The 20,994-nt window shown below is 39.6% G+C and overlaps 1 protein-coding gene across 2 annotated transcripts in view; it reads right to left on the bottom strand.

Moving 5' to 3' along the window:
- The window catches only part of LOC120313580 (cAMP-specific 3',5'-cyclic phosphodiesterase 4A-like), a 52,970-nt gene that overhangs the window by 13,895 nt on the left and 18,081 nt on the right, over positions 1 to 20,994 (bottom strand). Inside the window, exon 2 of one of the 2 annotated variants that reach the window (XR_005558181.1) lies at positions 5,493 to 7,894. The exons of the other annotated variant lie outside the window; for it this stretch is intronic. The gene's annotated coding sequence lies outside the window, so the exon portion shown is untranslated. Of the gene's footprint in view, positions 1 to 5,492; positions 7,895 to 20,994 lie in introns of those variants that run through there. 2 annotated transcript variants of the gene reach the window in all.

The following is a 20,994-nucleotide window of genomic DNA, read 5'->3' as shown; positions in this document are numbered from 1 at the left end:
TGACACCAACAATGGTTGTTAGGAACAATACATCTGTTACCCTGGATACATCAACTACTCATCAGAACAAGGAGAGGCCAAACAGCATTGATCCCTTCCTTCTCAAAGGTGGAAAGAGCTACACATTATGAGACTGGAATGCAAGCATTGCTATGGCTAAGAGAAAAAGAAAAATTTCAGGAACACCCCACTCCAGACTGACTGGGAATGTGCACCGGATTGGGAAAAAGCATGGGAGTACTTCACAATCTAGAAAAAGTGCATGTATGTTTGTTTCTTTTTTAAAGTGCAACTTGCCCTGACTTTAGTCAACCGAAAAAAAAAAATACACATACCAAATTGCAAAAAGGCCGAGTTAGGGTACCAGCCATTGCAACAAGCAATTTCTAATAAGAAAATCAGATATTTTGTATACATCAATAGTACTAAGAATTGTAATTGTTTAACAAGGGGAAAAGGGAAAAAATATGGGGAAGAAAGGAAGATCAAGGAAAAAATATTGTACAGTACTGAATAGATTTATATTAAAGAAGTTTACATATTAAATATGTAAACCCAGACAATATGTTGTTTACTAAGCTTTAAAGACTGTAATTTTTAGAAATCAATAAAACTTACTAAAAGAAAAAAGAAAAAAGAAAATCAGATATGCAAAGTAGCTTAGTGGCTCCTCCTCCAGTCTTTCATGTCTTACCCTTCACTTCCTGGCAGGCAATAGCATGTGAGTTTTCCCCTGCAACCCAAAATAGATTTCCATTAGTAAATCCAACTGAGGCATAGGGTGAAATCCTTATTGGCATTCTCTGACCTCAAAGCAATCCAGCTGATGCCGTTGGGGGCAGATGAAAGGAGGAACGGTAAGCAACACAGAATTTTCAGGTTTCATTAAAAGTTCAGGGACCTCACTTGACTTCCTTCCCTTAGGACCCTTCCTTCTAGTTCTGTGATCAGAGTGCTCGAGTTAGGAAGGAAATTTAATAATCAGCTTCAGAGTGGCTGTTTCACTCATGTTAAACCTTTATTTACCCAGACATAAAACAGCCTGGATTACATTCTTTCTTTGCTAGCTTGACCCAAATTACTGGCTCATATGGAACAGGAATATGAATATAAATATGAATATGAGCCGAGGTGGTGCAGCAGTTAGAGTGCAGTACTGCAGGCCACTTTAGCTGACTGTGTTCAGCAGGTCAGCGGTTCAAATCTCACCGGCTCAAGGTTGACTCAGCCTTCCATCCTTCCGGGGTAGGTAAATGAGGACCCAGATTGTTGGGGGCAATGTAAATATATATATATATATATATATATATATATATATATATATATATATATATATATATATATACACACACATTGCTTACTGGTGTACACCGCTTAGAGAGTGCTTGCACTTAAAGCGGTATATAAGTCTCGTAAATAAACAAACAAACAAACAAACAAACAGATAATGTCTGCATGCTACTCTTTGTTTTGCCTTACAAGTTATGCGTTTTTTCCCTTTTGATTGTTCTCTTATTATTTCAAGAGGATTGCTGGGGTTCAGCAAGAAAGAATTATGAAAATCCAATTAAATAAGGAAGAAAAAATAATACCTTTCACAAATAAGATCAACAACATTAACTATTAACTAAGTGAGAGAGATGCATGTCAGGGTGTAGGGGAAGACCATTTCATTTATCAGGCAATATATGATTATTTTCCAGGCTTATCTGAAAACATTTTTCCTGAATAAAATTTTCGGCTGTTAAATCTCAAAATTCACATTTCATGCTTTTTCCAACCCATCTTAAGGGCTACGAGAGTCTAGCTTTTTGCCTTAACTATCTATTTTGGATTATAGGGAGACCTTGTAGAAAGGGTACATTATTCTGGCATTTTTTAAAAAATATAAATTTTTCCGGCTCATATCTCTTTTCACTCATTATTTTGTTACCAAGCCATGTCAAAAACACAATGGCCAATGCTATCTAGTTTAGTCAATATCTAAAAAGAGGATGTTCATGAAACTCAATTCCCCCGTGCCATTGGGGAAAGTGGCAGATTAAAAAAATAACTGAATTGGCCTGAGTCTGTCTGCCTTCAATACAAAAAATACCAACTAAGTCACTTTTGCTGGTTTTTAAATCAGGCCAGACTGATTTATTGGAAAGGTATATTTGAAATCTTTGTGAAGATTATCACCTGAAATTTGGGCAAGAACCTCCTGGACTGTCCCTTCTCTTGTGATAGTCATTGTTATAGAGCAGGGCTCTATAAATTTGGCAATTTTAAGACTTGTAGACTTCAATTCCCAGAATCCCCCAGCCAGGCTATAATTCTTAAAATTGCCAAGTTTGGAGACCCCTGTTGCAGAGGGTAGGAAGAATATGATAGAAATGTCATTGTTTCCAGAGTCCAGTACAGCTCCACCCCGTAATATCCTGGGATCTGGGCATGATCCTGCACCTAAGTCTGATTTAACAGTCACTTGAAATTTCATAGTACTATCAGGGTCCTCAAAGCACTCTGAAGACAAACTTTATTTTTCTACAGTACATCCTTTGAATTGCAGGCTAGAGTAGAACACTTCATATAATGGAAAATTCCCATATCAAAAAAGAGACTGAGCTGGAACTGTCATCCTTGACATGCTCAACTGACACATGAAGGGTTTTATGTTTTTTTCCGTCGAATATGACAAAACAAAACTCATTTCTTTCACAAAAAAACTAATAATGTGCTGACTTCTTCATGGGAGTCATGGACATATTCAATCATTTCAAAGAAATATATCCCTGAGGCATAAAGAACCCTATTATGCAGTAATAAAATTTGTAAGTGAAAAATATAACACCATCATGTTTCTAATGGTTTGAAGTTCATTAGCTTTTATACAAACTGCAAAAAAGGTAAAAAATATATCTGATACAAATCTTACCTCTTAATATTATGCCTCTCTTTCCAAATCACTCTATTTCCATTCAACAACAGTTCCTAACTCCTCCAACTTCCATTATGAATACATTAAAAGGGTGGACTCCGTTGAATCATGCTCGACTCTCAGTGATTTCATGCATATACACCTCTAGTTTTCTTGGTAACCACACAATGTTGGTTTGCCATTTGTTCTTCTGCATTTTTTTTTTTAAATTCCCAGTCTAATTTACAAGTTTGGGAATTCTAAGTACTAACCACAGGAAACCTGCTATAAGGGAACTTGCTGAGGAAGGAGAAAGAAAGAGTATTTCAAAGCATCACGACAAAATATCACTGACAGATATTTCTGTATCAGATCCCCTTGGAAAAGGTGCCCTCAGTCCTTTAGTGGGGAAAAAGAGGTTAAAACAATGCACAGACCCATCTTAATGAACTTGCTCCTAAATGAAGGCAGGGGGACTGCGCACTCAGTTTCCAAGATTCTGGTTCCTAGTACCTTATTTCTTGATATTAAACCTAATTGAACAAACTCTGTGACTCTTGCTTCCCTGACTGCCTTTTGCTGCAAAGAGATTGACACCTCCTTAGTTTCTGAAAATCAGACAAGTGCTGCTACTTAGTTGATCATCAATAAATAAAGATCACATCAGAAGCTGTCCATTCACATTATTCAACCACTTCTCATCTATCAACATGTAGGATTCTGTCCTGCTAATAATAAAAACAAGAAACAGGTTTTTAGCCCCAGTGGCGCACTGGGTGTGTGTACAAAACCTGTTTCTAGTGGTTCTGAGGACACATAAGGGGAGAGGAAAAAAATCAGATAAACGGGGAATTTAATGGAGAACTTTCAAATCAGAAAAAGAAGCAGGTTTGAAGGTAAACAAGTAAAGGTTTTAAGATGAAGCTTAAGAGGAAAAACAGTGCTAGTAAGAAGACGAGATAACAAAGGTAAGATCCGCAAAGGTGAGAGATTTGTTAAACTGGGTCCCAGAATATTTAGTTCCAAAAATATAATCCACAGAACTTTATTCCTTGTGTATTTGGTTCTAGTGACAGCCAAGTTGAGAAGCATTACTCCCAACTGATGTCATTTTGCAGAGCTGGAAGGAGAAAAACTGGCTCTTTGCTTGATCATTCAAAGCTTATTAAATCGACTTCATCGTGCCTGGTGTCCGGCTGGAGCTAATTCAAGCAGTTTCTAAGATCAAGTCTGGCAAGCAAGAGAGATGAGTCACAGGGAAAACTGAGTACAGGTATTTTACAGAAAATTAACAAATGGTGCCAATCCCCATCCTAAATAAATAAGGTTTCCCTCAACCCCCTGATCCAACAGGTTGGGAAGATAAATTTTAGCCATTGTACACACCCTTCAGCAACACTGTATCGGGGGTTCAATATAAAGCAGTGCAAAAGAGTTATCATCAGTGACTATTCTTGTGACTACTGCCATTTGGTTTCTGTTGCAAGCAAGAGCACAGTGCCAGAAGAAAAGAGGCTGTTTATTCATGGGGGAAGTGGTGCTGCTGAGAGTGGGCAGGGGGAGGAAAAAGACAGAAAACATTTCCTTGGATCTCACATAACTTTTGTTTGCCTGTGGCAAAGACAGAGATCTCTTGTCTGCTTTTCTTTTCAATAGCTAGCTTGTCTGTTTCAGAAGATCTGGATGCCAAATAGATTTTTCAAGGCTTCTGTAGGTGGGAAAAGGTGCGCCTAAATGTGCTATGGAAGTGCATTTAGCATTCAAACACAGGAGCCTTGCATGTGCATTTATCAGAGTTTACATGATTACACCGAAGGAGGGATATGTTTATACTGCATATGTACATGCAAATAATGCCTATATGAAGACTGGGCATGAATGTAAACATCTACAAAATGTAAACCAGGCATCCTGAATGTTTCTCCCACTCCCAGCTTATTATTGGAGGAAAACCATTTCTGATTAGAACTGAATCTCTGACATCTGGGAATTGCAGCAAGAGATTAATTGATAATTAAGAAATGCATGACTGTACAATTAGAACCAGAGGTTTTTTTCATTAGGTCTGATGGACAAATGGGGGGGGGGAAGAATTTTGTTCTCAAAAATAGTTAGCAGCGGCAAGGCTTCTTTATGTGCAAAAATGGAAGGACTCACAAATACCAACAATGGAAGAATGGATGGTGAAGTTAATGGCTGCTTTGACTGCAAAATTGACTGCTGTGATTAAAGAAAAGACTATCTGGCTTCATTTCTACTTGGAAACCACTTTTGGACTTTTTACTAAACTGAAATAGATGAAATTTTAACCTTGGGATTTGATGATTAGAATTATTTATGACTACAGAGGTGCTATGTGGCATGGTATACTTTAGTTTAAAGGGTAATTGTAATTTCTAGCTCTTTCTTCTGTGTCACAATAGATATGATGAATTAACTTCCCCATTCATTTATTCTGCTTGTCTCTCTGTATGTAGAGTTTTATCTTGCCCTTTATTTGAAGAACTGTTTTTCAAAAGAAGAGCAAGATTAAACTCTACATAATGAGCAACACAATTGGTGGCCTCAGGTTGAAAGTGGTATGTTAGTTATCTTTAGGGCTTGCTACATTTGCAAGCAAGAATCTGAAAAACTTTATTAAATAGTTGGCTGCTGTATTTAGACTTTATAACAGGGTTGTTGAAATAGTCCCTTTACAATAAAAATACTTTATGCCTCCATTTCCTTTGCCTCCATCAAACTTTAAAATGCCAGAATGAAGCCACCTTCTTGGCTGTTGGCCAAAAAGAATAATCATTATCAGTACACGTTTCCAGGTTGGGCTCTGTGTCTCTCCACATTCACATAGTGGTTGTTATCCACTAAGAGCCTCCACTTGAGCATATTGGTTTTACATTTAGGCATTCCAACTCTCAACCTATTCAGAGTCCTCCAAGTAGTATAAGAGAAGTCAGATCCTTCAGCCATATCCTCCTTTAATGTTATTCCTTGCTCGATGGTCTCCTTCTTCCATCTTTTAATTCGATTTCATTCTTGCGTACCCTCAAAACATTTGTTCTTGCCATAAAGCTGTTCCTAATTTGAGTTGGCAGCCTTGAGGTATATGCCAACTCTGCCATCCATTCTTATAAGTAACTTTGTAAGGGAATACCGTTTGAAGAATGCTATCCGGTTATGAAGCTGTCTTATATTGTACAGGCCTGGCTAATCCTCATGCTTGGGGTAGATGGTGATGAGTTTCTAGGCATAACAGGAGGTGGCAATGAGCATCCAAGTCTAACAGAAAATGTTGCAGAGGTAACTTTGTCAAAGCTCATATATTCTCCCTCATTCTCATACACAGGGGAGCTCCATATCCCTTGCGGATTGGTTCCAGACCTGATCTATCTCATTGTCTATTTGGGAGAAAGGAATCAATTTATTTATCTACTACAGTTTATTTGAAACATAGCAAAGTTGGTCTTTTTTTTTTTTTGCATTAGTTCTGCAGAATATGTGTTTATACACAGGCAGAAAGACTTGCTTCTGTCCCTCTCTTGGATTCAAGCCAGTCATTACTCCCCCAATGTCTCAGAAATGTTCAGCATCCTGTTATAACTTACCTAGTTTTACCTTTATCATCAGGAGCTTACTTTTTCCCATTCCATCATCTATCCAAGCAACATGCAATTATTTTCATAATTACTGGGGAAAGCACTCCATTGCAAAATTGCTGGCATGCTAGCAATTCTCCTTTACAACTTACACAAACACTTAAATGCAACTGACAATGGCAGCAAAATAACTGGAGAGTCTTTGGAGGATGATAATGTTTTTTGTTTATGCTTTTATAATCAATCTTCTCTATTACAACAGGTTTTGTTTGCAAACTACCAGACAAATTTATATTTATGTGAAAAACATGGAGGAAGGACAGATTAGACATTTGTTTTATTTCTTTTGAGTCCAGATGGATTGTTGTTATTCTACAACAAGAGAAAGAGGGAGAGGGGGCATTGACTGGATGATGTTGCTTCTTCTAATGGTTCCATTCTTCATAACTCAGCTGAATGGAAAGGAGGTGTGCATTGGTGGCTGAAGATGTTTTTTGCAGGCTCTCAGTGTTTTAAGATTAATGTAAGCGACTGCAGCTTGATCAATTTTTACACTTGAAAGGCATCTAATGAATCCCAGTGAAAAGAATAATCCTTTTCAAATTCAACTCAACAATTGTGTCCTCCCAATGCAACCACACATGGAAAATATTTGATTCATGCTTTTGAAGTCTCTTCCAAATCTTGACACAGTTTGAAAATCTCCACTGAAGGAGAACCTAATGGGACAGCTTTTTCCACTAGTTGACAGTTTTTGTAACTTCCAGTCATTAACTCCTCCTGGTGACTGCCTGGATTAGTCTCTGCAGTTTTCTTGGCATTTTTTTTTTTGGGGGGGGGAGAGAGAAGTGGTTTGCCCTTGCCAGTTTCTCAGGGTTGAGAGAGGGGGACTGGCCCAAGATCACCGAGCTGGCTTCATGTCTAAGATGGGACTAGAACTCACACTCTTCCCGTTTCTAGCCTGGTGCCTTAAACACTACATCACATTTGTGTTATTATTCAAGTGTTCGTAAACATGCTGTTTAATAATCTGTTTGAGGCTCTTTAATAGTTTATTAAATGTATATGCTGCCCATCTCTCCAATAGGGCAATTCTTGTCCAGTATAGATGCCAAACTGACAGGTCTGTAACTTCCTCATTTCTCTGCCTTTCTTTTTTTTATATTGAAAATTGGGATGGCGTTTTCTCTCTTTTAATCTTCTGAGATATTGCCAATTCTCCAAGATCTCTCAAAGATTATATGGCTCTGCTAGTTACTTTGGTACTCTAAGGTGTAATTCATCTGACCCTGGAGCCCTCATTTAAATTAGCAAAGTTGCCCTTACCTGATCTATCTTGAACTCCAGTTCCCTCTTCTAATGGTGGTACAGTGATGGCCAGCTAGGGCTTTTAGTTTCCTTTCTGAGAGAAGAAAAACAAATTATGAGTCAACACATTCTGCCTTTTCCTTATCATCTGTTGAACAATTCACCCTTTCTCTTTGCAAAAGACTTACATTCCCTTGCTTTCCCCTTTGTTTCTGGCACACCTGAAAAAGTCTTTTTTTCCCCCTTGCTTTGGGCATTTCTTAGAAGCCTCAGTACTTAATCTTTATTTTTTTTTCTTTACCAGTGACATCTTCTATGTACCCCTTTGTTTACTTTCAGGATCCCTTTCTCTTTTCTTGCAAGATAAGCCCTCAGCTAGGACTGGTGAAGTACTCTCATTTCCTTCACTTTCTTCCCGAGTCCTCATAGTTTCTTCCAGTATCATTTGTCCCACCTGAATCAGGAGGAAGGGACAGTTATTGGAAGGTCTGAAGAGTCTTGGCAGTCTATCCTGCATATGAGGTCTTGGAAGATAACCCACTTCTCTCTTGATGTCATATTGAGTCTATACACTGAAAGCACTGTTCCTCCTCCACAACCAGCTACCTCTTCCTCAAAAGGGTTATTGGGTTTCTTTGGTTCGTGGATACTTCAGTATCTTCCATTCCATTCCATGAAGTTGATGTTCACAAGGCTTGCTCAGACGGCTTAAAATTATCTTCTACAAAGAGAGTTTGAATTCCACAAGCAGCGTTTGATCCACTTGCTTCCACTCATCTTTCTCTTTGTATTATCTGGCCCTCACTTCTCTGTCCCTCCTGAGGAGCTTCAGTTATCCTGTTCAGGAACATCTTACCTTCCCTGATGTTTTACAGTGTAGTAACATTCTCCTTGAGCCCTTTTTAATTCCACTCCTTTCTCCTTCTCTTCCTGAAAGACAATCCAAGTAAGATAAGCATGGTACATCCACTGTAGATGATGAGATGACTTTCCTCCCATTCCTGTGTTCTCAGTTTTATGAACAAAAGATTTCAAACTCTTGTTGGCTCTCCCTGTTCATTCACTCATGCCGTTTAGCCTTTTATACCGACAGCATTAATTTGTCATAAAAATCTACAAGAATATTTTTGCTTGGTAGAAAGTCTGAAGATATCAATAAGCTTGGTCTTAAAGGCTGATGACTGTGCTCCTCCACCAACTAGGGATGGGAAGAACCACAGATTGCCTTAGGTATTTAAATTAATGTTACTGTTTTTATCAAGCACTAACCAAAGGAGCAGAATCTAAGAGCCACATAGAGCAGACATGTCAAACTCGCGACATCACGTGACGCCGTGCAACTTATCAGAGCTTTTCCCCCCATTGCTGGCAATGGGGTGGGCGCGGTTTCTCGGTGATGCGTCCGGCCTGTGGGCTGGCAGTTTCACACCCCTGCCATAGAGCCACTTGATCCACTGCTTCAAATCAAGAACTGCCACCAAACAGCCTGAATCAAAGTAATGTCCTAAAGACCTAAACCAGTGGTGGTGAACCTATGGCACACGTGCCAGAGGCAGCACTCGGAGCCCTCTCTGTAGGCACATGCACCATTGCCCCAGCCCCATTTCCTCCCACGGCCCCCTCTTCACCAGCAGCCCCCCCTAGAGGAGAGTCGTCCCCGGGCACAGCCCATGCGAAGCAGCGCAGCCGAGGACATGGTAGCTGGGCAGCGGGGACAAGACTCCACCCTTGCACCCTGTCGCGCGCAGATGATGCTGCGGGGCATGGGGTGCAGGGCGTGGCCGCCATGGCTCTGCTGGGCTGCCTGGGTGATCTGTGACGGGTCATGGAGTTGGTGGGTGCCCAGCGGGCAGGGCGGAGCAGGGACAGGGATGGGGAGGCGGGTTTTGGGCACTCGGTCTCTAAAATGTTCACCATCACTGACCTAAACAATACTATTAACATCTTCCTTTCTTACTCAGAAGATGTGAAAACACCGAATGTCTTCAATTTGAAAGGAAATTCAGAGGGACCATCTGTCCAGAAATAAGCAACTGAAGAAAAACCCTTTAAATGTCTTGTTGCAAAGTACCCCTTATGTTTGCCCAAAATTTTTTATTATACAATCATGAGGAATTACTTGCCACCAAAATGGGCACTTTGCAATGCTGTTTACATTTGCAACTTTTAAAAATTGCTCTAATATTGAAATTTTTGTAAAATAGGATAAGGGTACAGATTACAATCACAGGAAAGGGGGTTTAAAATTAAACCCTCCTGGGTTTAATTTAATGCACTCTTGTGTGCAAAGTGGACACAGCCTCAGTAGCACTCCTCAACTCCATGTGCATTATTGCAGCTCCTCATCCTCATGTTACCATGGTTCTTCCCAAGGTATCCAAACACCTGGTCACAACATCAGCCAAGCACAGATGCCAAGACAACTATCCTTTACATTCCTAATGCCAGTTCCCTCAAAGCTTGTGCCAAATCCAATCTTGAAAGTCTTTCCCCATAATTTTGAATGGTTTCTCACATGGCACCCACTGTGACATTATTCTTTTTACAGAACTCGCATCCTTCACATACACCCCACTCAGTGTTTTTCAAGAAACAAGTAGATAAAAGTATTGTGCCCATAATGCCTTTTCTAATCCTTTAGATTAAGTATATCTTATTGCAATCTTCACTTTTTACACATACAGGGAGAGACATGAATCAATCCATTCTGCCCACTTATGATGGGTGAATGGAAATGCCTACTGAAGGCCCCCTCCTCTCATGAGGTACAATGTGAAGGGAGGCAGAGGCCTGTGTTCTCTGTGCCCTACTCTCTTCCTTCAAGGCAGCTAACCCCTGAGGGAAAATATCCCCCTCTTACAGCTTTCTAGATTTATGAGCCTGGATTTTCTGGAAGGCCTTTGGTGATTAAGCGGCTAGAAGAAAATCTGTGCCATTATTTTCTGTTTGTGCTTAAAATTGTGTTTTTATTGTATTTAACACTGAGTTTGATTTTGAGCCTCTGGCATGAGGGGGTTGATAAATCTCATAAACAAATCTGTTCCAAAGATGAACTATCACATTAAGCCATCATGTGATTAATTGGTTTTAGTTTAGCATGACTTATGAATCCAAAAAAATGTGGCTTATAAACTAGCCTTCAGTGCCTAGCATTATGAACTAATCACTGTCACCTATTCAAGAATTTTGTCCAAGTGCTGCATAGGAACCCAATCTGCAGCTTTCCTGGAGAATATTCTGGAAGAGGGGGACAGAAAACGTGTTAAAACATTCATGTTTGCCATTGCTCTTCTCAAGCGCCCCTTTGATTCACGCTTGGAGAATCCACAATAGAGAAATGCTATTATGGGGAAACAGAATTTAGGTAGCTGAAATTGAATTTATGTATATTTACAGTATATTCTGAAGTTGATGCTACTTTATTTCACCTAGTACAGGTAGTCCTAGACTTATGACCACAATTGAGCCCAAAATTCCTGTTGTTAAGTGAGACATTTGTTAACTGAATTTTGCCCCATTTTATGACCTCTTGCCACACTTGTTAAGTGAATCAGTGCAGTTGTTAAATTAGTAACATGGTTGTTAAGTGAATCTGGCTTCTCCATTGACTTTGCTTACCAGAAGGTCGTAAAAGGTGATCACATGGCCCCAGGATACTGCAACTTTCATAAATATGAATTGGTTGCCCAGAATCTGAATTTCAATCACATGACCATGGGGAATGCTGCAATAGTTGTAAGTATGAAAACTGGTCATAAGTCACTTTTTTTCAGTGCCATTGTATCATTGAATGGTCACTAAATGAACTGTTGTAAGTTGAGGACTACCTGTAAACTCTGCTGCAATTAGCTTGTCCAGAAAAACAAAAAACCCAAATAGCTATGCTGAAGCCTGATGGCTACATTCAGAATCCCAATAATGCATTGGTGAATTAACATCCTATGGCTTAAAGTTAGGCAAAAACAGCTATGCGGCTATTGATGTTCTTTCTTATATAGTATATGCCCAACATTGCTGGCTAGAATCATTAGCTGGAATTATAGCTATACCCTAGTCATCCCCAGTTCTGTTTTATGACTAAAAGTCTAACATTTGAATTCTTCCAACATGTTTTTATCTAAGGAACAGTAATAAATCTCAATCTGTATTTTATTAATCATTGAAAGGAATCTAGGGAGCTATGTAAAATCCAAAGGTAGTTTGTACCTGCTAGAGAAAATCTAGCTTCCTTCTGATCACCATCGTGTTTCATACAAATATATGGCAGGGACAGCAGCAATATTGTAAGGCTTAAAGGTGGCACTGAGGACACTTAGATTAAAACCACACAGATAAAAGCATTAGATGCAGGACATCCATTGAGAAGCCGAGCTTCCTAAGAGAGGAATGCTGAAAAGGTCAATAAACAACATTAGCCACCTAACGCAGGGCAAAAGATGGGGAGGGAAAGACACCAAAATTAAACCCAGGAGGATGTAAAATGGGTGCAGCAGCCTTAAATTAAACCCAGGAGGATGTAAAATGGGTGCAGCAATCAACTATCTTCCGTTCTGATGATACAATAAAGGTTTGTTACTAGTTGCACACTGTTGGGTATCTGAGGAGCCTCACTGGCACTGGAACCAACCAAAGGGAGTCCAACTTTAAAGTGGCCTTCACCAACTTGGCATCCTCAACATTAGGTGTCACCAGAATGTTCAGCCAGCAAGTACAATGTATTGGAAGGGTATCAGGCTGACAAAAATCATATCAGGCACCCCAAAACAAATCTATTGACTAAATTAGATATGTAGCGTTAAATTAAATACAGAACTCAAAAAATTACTTAAAATGTAGGTTAGTGGATATTATATTTTGGATTAACTAGGTACTTCTAAAGCATGCTGATAGGAAATAATTTCAATATACTAGAAAAGGGGTCTCCAAACTTGGCAACTGGCTGAGGAATTCTGGGAGTTGAATTCCACAAGTCTAAAGTTGCCAAGTTTGGAGACCCCTGTACTAGAAAAACACCAAGTTGGAAGGCCTTATTGAAGCAATAAAGAAATCTGGTTACATCAGTCCCGGACTCCAATAAGTACTGGGTACAACTCACTCAACCTCTCCAAAGCTTGCAATTAAATTGCAAGTTTTAAAATGCCTGGAAGGGAGTAATACATGGAATGGAATCATAACTTAATTATAAAGTTATTGTCAACTCTACAATGAGCCTGGCTACAGCCATCTTTCTCCTCATTCTAGGTTGCCACATAGAACAGAGGGAGGAGAGGGTTGCCCAGGTGCTTCACTAGTCAAAATAATCTTCTGTCCCGTGGGAACCAAGTTCATCTACGGCTCCCGTAATCAGGGACTGGGTGTTGTATAAGAAAGCCTGCAAAATGAATGTATTGGGGAACATAGTGATGGCATAGTTTTGTGGGTGGGACATTATACTTTGTAACTGGGAAATTTTTAGTGGGAATATCAGACTTGGTTTCACTTTTGATTGTGCCAATACTTTTTAACTAATAAACATGTTCTTTGAGGAATTTCCAAGCCTCAGAGTTTTACATTATTTGTCTCTGTCAGAACCATGACATTTATATTATAATAAATATATTAAATTATAAAAATCAAATTTCTCCTGATATCATTTACTTCTTTTGAATAGGTTCTTCCTGCCTTCATCTCCAATTTATGGCCAATTATGACTCCTGGCCTTCAAAGTATTACACACCTGTTCTAAGAGTTATAATTGTATTGAAGGAATAATGAATAATATGTAATTCATTAGTTTCTAACCAAACGTTTTCTTGGTTCATTTCAATGTATCCCATAGAATTAAATTTTTATGAGGTGAGGGATTATAACAACAGGATGTACCAAGTATTAAAATATACAATTTCTATCCAAAACATACAACTGTCAGATGCATAGATAGAAGAATGGCTTTGATGGTGCAGTTCCTAATGGCCTAATTATGCAATCGGAGTTAGGAAGAATCACTGAATTATGAAGAATATCTTGTCTTGGAAGACCTTCGAAGGATAGAAAAGGCACCCCAAGAACAAAAGCAATGCTGAAGTACCATCTGAACAAAGATTTCTCTGACAAAAGAAATCAAGGATAAAATGTGTAGGACAGTTCTGTTTCTAATATATTACTTTTAAAATGTCATAACTAAAAGGTTATATAACTAAATGGAATATTTTCTTTTTAAAAAAACAAAACAAAATGAAACGGCTAATGCTTACCAAAAGTGCAAGGAATTTTCTAGCTTTTGGAATATTTAATTAAAACTACTTATTCTATCAGTTTAAACTTTCAACAGAGAAGAAACAAGTTAAGATTACTAGGGTGTTTGTGGGATACTAAAGATGACAGTTTTCTTTCCCCAATAATTGCCCATGAATTGTGGGGGTAGGTGGGTGAAGTGATCCTCTTACACTCCCACATAAGAATGGAAGACATTTTGAAAAGAAATAAATAGGTTGGAGCAAACTACTTTGGATACAATTGCTATAAACTATGGATGAATCTGCAGATAAAACATACCTTGCGAAGCCTTGCTTCCCTAACTTTTTAAAAAATTTCTAACATCCCTCTTCTTCCTTCCTTCATTTTATCTCCATCCAGTTTTGTTCCCTCTTTCTCTTATTTTCCCAGAGCAGAAACCCTTCAAACTATCTCCATCTTGGTTTTTATTTCTTATTTCCTGAAGTTTTTACTAGAAAGAGCCAGGAGAGTGTGCCTGTGTGTTTATGGGCACACATGTATTAGCATTTGCTTCTGCATTTAAGAGTAGCTTGTCTGATGGAAATGCTGGTATGTGCAGTTGGGGGATCAATCCTTTTTTAAAAAAAAAAAACTAGGTGCATTATTTTACAGAAAATTGATTTCTGTGTTGTTTTAATTAGTGTTTAATATTCTTTGTGTTTCCGTCTCTCTCACAAACACATACCAACTTCGCCTTTTTTTTAAATGTGGGTTCTAATACCTGTATATAGGTCTTTGGTTGTTCGGGTTTTCTCCCGCGTAAAATTGGAAGTGTCTTGGCAACGTTTCGACGAAGTCACATTCGTCATCTTCAGGCTGGTGTTTTTAGCTTCTTGCTTTGAGCAGCAATGTGTGGTTTTAGCTGTTTCTTCCTTTTAACTGCCAGTGAGGGTATGAACTGATTGGATGGGAGCTTGGCTGTGTTCTGATTGGGTGGAGGTGTGTTCTGAATGGTTAGGGGCTTGGCTGTGCTCTGATTGGCTGGGGGAGTGTTCTGTTTGGTTGTGCTCAGGTTAGTCTGAGTTGCAGAGGGGTTTAAGATTTTGGGGTTAGGGAGTCGTTTGTCAATAATTATTGACAAACGACTCCCTAACCCCAAAATCTTAAACCCCTCTGCAACTCAGACTAACCTGAGCACAACCAAACAGAACACTCCCCCAGCCAATCAGAGCACAGCCAAGCCCCTAACCATTCAGAACACACCTCCACCCAATCAGAACACAGCCAAGCTCCCATCCAATCAGTTCATACCCTCACTGGCAGTTAAAAGGAAGAAACAGCTAAAACCACACATTGCTGCTCAAAGCAAGAAGCTAAAAACACCAGCCTGAAGATGACGAATGTGACTTCGTCAAAACGTTGCCAAGACACTTCCAATTTTACGCGGGAGAAAACCCGAACAACCAAAAACCTATATACAAATACCCGCGAAAACCTCAGAAAACTAATACCTGTATGTATATATACATACATAGATGGATACATTCATCCCTCCCCCCCAAAAAGGGGGAATATCTAACTTTTTACTAAAGCTTCAGCAAGAGTAATTATATCAAGAGATTTCCCTTCCCCAAAAGAAGACATGTAACACACTCATATATGTGTTACATGTCTTTTTTGGGGTAAGGGAAATCTCATGATATAATTACTCTAGCTCAGTGGTGGCGAACCTATGGCATGGTGCCAGAGGCAGCACTCAGAGCCCTCTCTGTGGGCACACGTGCTATTGCCCCAGCCTTGCCTCCCCTCGCGACCCCCTCCTCTCCAGCAGCCCCCCTGAAGGAGAGTCACCCCTGAGCATGGCCCACACGGAGCAGCGCAGCCAAGGACATGGCAGCCAGGCAGTACACACAAGACTCTGCCCTCACGTCCCATTATGCACAGCTGATGCTGTGGGGCACAGGCAGAGGGCGTGGCTGCCATGGCGCTGCTAGGCTGCCTGGGCAATCTGCGGCAGGCCTTGGAGGCGATGAGTGGCCAGGGTGGGGTGGAGTGGGGGCGTGGCAGGGGCTGGAACGGGGCGGGCAGGGGCTGGAGCGGGGCGGGGCCAGTTTTTGGGCACTCGGTCTCTAAAAGGTTCGCCATCACTGCTCTAGCTGAAGCTTTAGACTAAAAATTTAGATATCCTCCCCTTTTGGGGGACAGAATGTCTTTAAATTTATTTTCTTTTTTTCAGAGGATTGTCTTCTTTAGACTCATAATCTTTTTGTGTAAAAAAGAGAAAATAAACATAAAGTTTATAAGCAGGTTATTCCAGGCTTTAGAAACTCGGTGACTCCTCAACTCTGGAGAAAAGCCAGCAGTCTAAACCGCCTCATTCAAGAATAGTTCAATGTTTCATTTTGTTCAGTCTGCGTTCTATTTTATTCTTTTATCATCACAGATTAGAGAACAAAGATGCAAGAAGTTAGCCTTTTCAGTCCTACATTGGGAAGAAGCATGGATAGAGGGAAAATGAAGTGTGACTTCTGACTTTGTCTCGTGCTTTTGGTACTTCAGAAGGAAAGCAGCACAGAGTACTGTATATAGGAATTGGCCCTGGTCCTATGACTTACTGGATCACTGATTAGCTGTTGCACATGCAAATGTTTGGGATTCCTAAAGGTAGAATGTAGCATTGGTCATGAAATGAATGATCTGCAAGCACTTTTCCTATATTCACTATAAAGGGCTTTTGTTCATCCCAAGGACGAGGCTCAGTGCCGGCAGTAAGGGAAGCACAGGCGCATAAAATCTCACGAAAACCCAACTCTGAATAGTGCTCGTAATCAAAATATCCCTGCAAACTTCTTAAAAATCTCCTTCAAATAAATCATTGTAAATACCAGCATTTTCAAAAAGGAAGGCAGTGTAGAAGCTTACAACAGGGCAGGGAAAGCTATGGCTCCAGAAGTCACTGAGCTGTGATATGCAGCAATCTGTTACCAGCACTGGTGGAGCTGCTGGAAACAGTATAAGTTATATATACCCCAGGCACTGGAGAAGGGAAGAGGCTGTGCCAACATTATTGCTATGCATATCTGCCATACAAATTGGGAAAGGAGGAGTCAACCAGGGTTCCGGATATTCCTAGAATTTCTTGATCTGAAGTTGTGGCCCTTCTTCATTGCAACCTTCGAAGCATTAGAATCACAAAACTGACCTACTGGCTGCTGCTGAGCTGGTCATCTTTCTAGAATAATATTGATTTTCAATCCACAAATCCTACCAGAAGCTTCTAATAAAGCCACTAAGATTTACTAGTACTCTGCACGTTTTGTAAAAAAACAATTTTAAACCAACTGCCTCTCTGGTGGCTCTTTCACTTCAATGTTATTTAACAGCAAATATTTTCCATTTAAACTCCTCTCCCAAAATATTAAAAAGCCCTAATCTTCATTTTGAAGGCTGCATGGCAGCTCACAACTCATTTTTTTATATCAGCAGGATTGTATTTTTTTTAAAAGAAACCTTTTGTTGATAAATCCAATTTTATTTCCATCCATCCATTTTGAGAGAGCAAGTAGGATGATGCTTAGAGCTCCTTTTTGTTGATCATTTGTATCGAATCTGTTCTTGCTGTTGAGCAGCCCTGGAACAATCTGGACAAAAGAGGCCTTTCATTGGTATCTCAGCTTGAGGGAAATGTGACAATCTACATATCAGCATGTCTGAAAAGGAAGAGGACTAAGAGAATCAGTGAGACCCAAGCAATTTATAGTGAGATGGCATGAAGAATTGACATTATGGGATTCTATAGGAAAGGAAGCTCTTAGCTTTGCTATTCCTGCCTTCTGTACCCCTTGAGCATGTGGGGTACAGCAGCGGCCGGAGCAGGATCTTCCCTCTTGCCTTGCTTCCTTTCCAGTGTGTCCTCAGAAATCCACAGCTAAACATCCCCATCAGCTAAGAAATCCTTTCACACAAAACTCCACATAAGTGAATCTATAGGCAAGGGATCTGACTGCAGTACAAGCAACCTCTCTCCCTTGCACCCTACAACTAACAGAGGCCACTTTCAGTGTTGGCCCCATAGCATCTACTAACTACCTCAAATATTTCTTCCAAATTTAGAAAAATCCCATCCTCTTTTTGAGGCTGAATTTAATTCATGCCAATTTGCTCTATTATACATGTAAGCCATCCGATGCCAAGGGGACACTCATCACATGGTGGTTGGTAATAGCTCTGATGGCTTTTTGCAAGTGTTGATGAAATCCTGAAACATTAATGCTCATGATGGGAGAGGACAAAAAAAAAAAAAAAACCCAGAAAGATCTAAAACTGTTTTAAAGGTCATCTTGAAGTTTATTTGTTAGCAAAAGGTGAAAACACTGTCAACCAGCACTGTGCTATGGTTTGCCAGCTTTGTTGGTGCTAAACATTTCATCAATACAAGCAATCACAAGCCAAATTGACAAAATGCACTCAGCCGTCCATTTGAAACAGCAAATCCCCTCCCTTAGGAGGCAGAGAGAAAGAAGAACACCACAAGGGTTCAGATAAGGGGAATTCTGAAGGCCAAATGATCCTTGCAGGTGCAAAGCCCTTCTTTGTTCATAAGACTTGCAGAACCTGCTACTGTACCTTCCTCTGTTTCTCTAATCCCATCTCCATAGCCACTGTTTCAATTTGCATGGGATTTTATACAAAGGCAAAGGTTTATCCTTTTTCTTTTTTAAAGCACTGGCCATTTTAAGCCTAGAATTCAATTATCTTCCATAAGTTGTGTTATCTTTCTTCTGCAGCTCTTGCTAATTTCTGCACTATAAAGCCAACTCACAAGAAAAATATGTATTACTCCAGTGATATACTGCTGAATTATATTATGGATGTACAATTACTTTTTCTATGATGAAATATACTTATCATTTCCCATTTCCCCAAGGCAAGAAGCAGCATTCCTTTCTAGCTGTTTATTTACCCAGCAAAATTAGCTGCACATGTGTACCTTTTAAAAATCAAACTCCAAAATTACTGGTTAGAAGACAAGGAAAAGTGAGTTGTCTATGAAGATTGTGAACCAACTAGAGGTAGTTCCTGACTTGCATTCATTTAGCAACTGTTCAAAGTTACAATGGCACTGAAAAGGTCCTGCTCCTCACATTTATGACCGTTGCAGCATCTCCATGGTGTGATCAAAATTTGGGCATTTGGCATGTATTTATGATAGTTGCAGTACCCCAGGGTCATGTGAACGCCATTTGTAATACTCCCAGTGGGCTTCCAACAAGCAAAGCCAATGGAAGAAACTAGTTTTGCTTAATGACCAAAGGTTGTAAAATCAGGCACAACTCAGCAACAGAAATTTTGGTCCTAATTGTGGTTGTAAGTCGGTGATGACATGTACCATGTAAGATACCAGAAAGTAGGGCCTGTATGGAAACAGTCTTTCAGATCGTAAGTCTGGGTGAGGTCTCTGTCCCAACCTGTAAGGCAATGAAACACAATTTCTACAGCCAAATTGTAAGTTCTAAGGCATGGGTGTCAAACTTGCCGCGTCATGTGACATGTCGCAACGTATCACAACTTTTTTTGCATTGCTGGAGCTGGGGTGGGCACAGCCTCCATATGATGCAACCGGCCCGTGGGCCGGCAGTTTGACACCCCTGTTCTAAGGGATCTGATCTGCTTAGGTCTTTCTATGTGTGAGAGAGAAAAAAGCCAATCTCCTTTTAAAAAAGAAAGAAAGAAAGAAAGATAGTTATAGCATACTCAGAATTTCATGACATGCAAGTGATTACACTATTGGCACTGAGGATTAAATCAGTCAGGGTTCGAATTTGGTTTAATAAATGCTCTATCAGATAAAAGAACATAAGCAATAGGGAGAAATGATCTGGTAGCGGCTTGTGCTTCTTAATGCTTATACTTAATCCAACCCTGAGTCTTCAGAGGGTTTTCAGAATGAGTATGACTAATCACCAACTATTGTGCAGCTCTTCTTCCTTTTCCCTCTGAAAAGGTTTTTAGAGAGAGCGCATAGCCCAAGCCCACCCCAAAATGAAAAACATGATATTATTTTACCTATCAATTCTTCACCTCCAATAAAATTCTGAGTCTGAGGCAGAGGAACAGCACAATTAAAGTTTTTCTGAAAGTTTCCATCCAGATCTTATATAAAAGGCTGTGTTGCTTTGATTTTTAATTCCATAGCTATTACTTTAATGAAAAGTACAGCAGTATATCAAAGCAAAATAAATCTGCTTGGCATTTTCAGCCAAGAAGCATAGCCTAAGGCTACAAAAAGGAAAAGGTAAATGGAACTAGGAAACATTTTGTTTGATATATTGCATCTCTTAATGAGTAGATCTCACTGAACAATTTGCAGTGCTTCTCACCTATGCAAGAACAAGTCTTCTGTGCTTTTGGCAAAACTGGCACGTCTGGTGCTATGGCAGACACCACAAGATGGTGCTGTCTTATAATTAGTTTTATTTATAATTGGCCTCATAATTATTTTAAATTCAGAAAGGGTTTTTTTTTTTATCCAAAACCACAAATCTCTCTGCCTGCAACCAGAAATCTCCCTGGTTGGAATTTAGCTATAAATTCTTTCTTTTCCGTGGATAATATAGGTACTCCCCGACTTAATAACCATATCTTTAGTGACCGTTCAAAATTACAATGGCACTGAAAAAAGTGTCCTTTCACTTTCAAACAATTCAAGATATGAATGCCATTTGTGACGTTCCTAGCCGCCTTCTGGCAAGCAATGGGGGGGGAGCTGGATTTACTTAATGACGGCATGATTCAATTAATGACTGCAGTGATTGGTTTAACAATCATGTAAAAAAAAAAGTCGTAAGATTAGGTACAATTCAATCACCTTGCTTAACAACAGAAATTTTGGTCTCAGTTATACATAATATATACAATACATAATTCCATTACTACACCCATTCATGAATAAAGTCGTGATTACCAACAGAAAAACAACGGTGACTCCAGTGGATACCA

Source organism: Crotalus tigris, unplaced genomic scaffold (assembly GCF_016545835.1).
Source record: "Crotalus tigris isolate CLP2741 ecotype Arizona unplaced genomic scaffold, ASM1654583v1 scf7180000018708.195815, whole genome shotgun sequence".
Classification (NCBI taxonomy): domain Eukaryota; kingdom Metazoa; phylum Chordata; class Lepidosauria; order Squamata; family Viperidae; genus Crotalus; species Crotalus tigris.
This window is presented reverse-complemented; position numbering and strand designations above follow the sequence as displayed.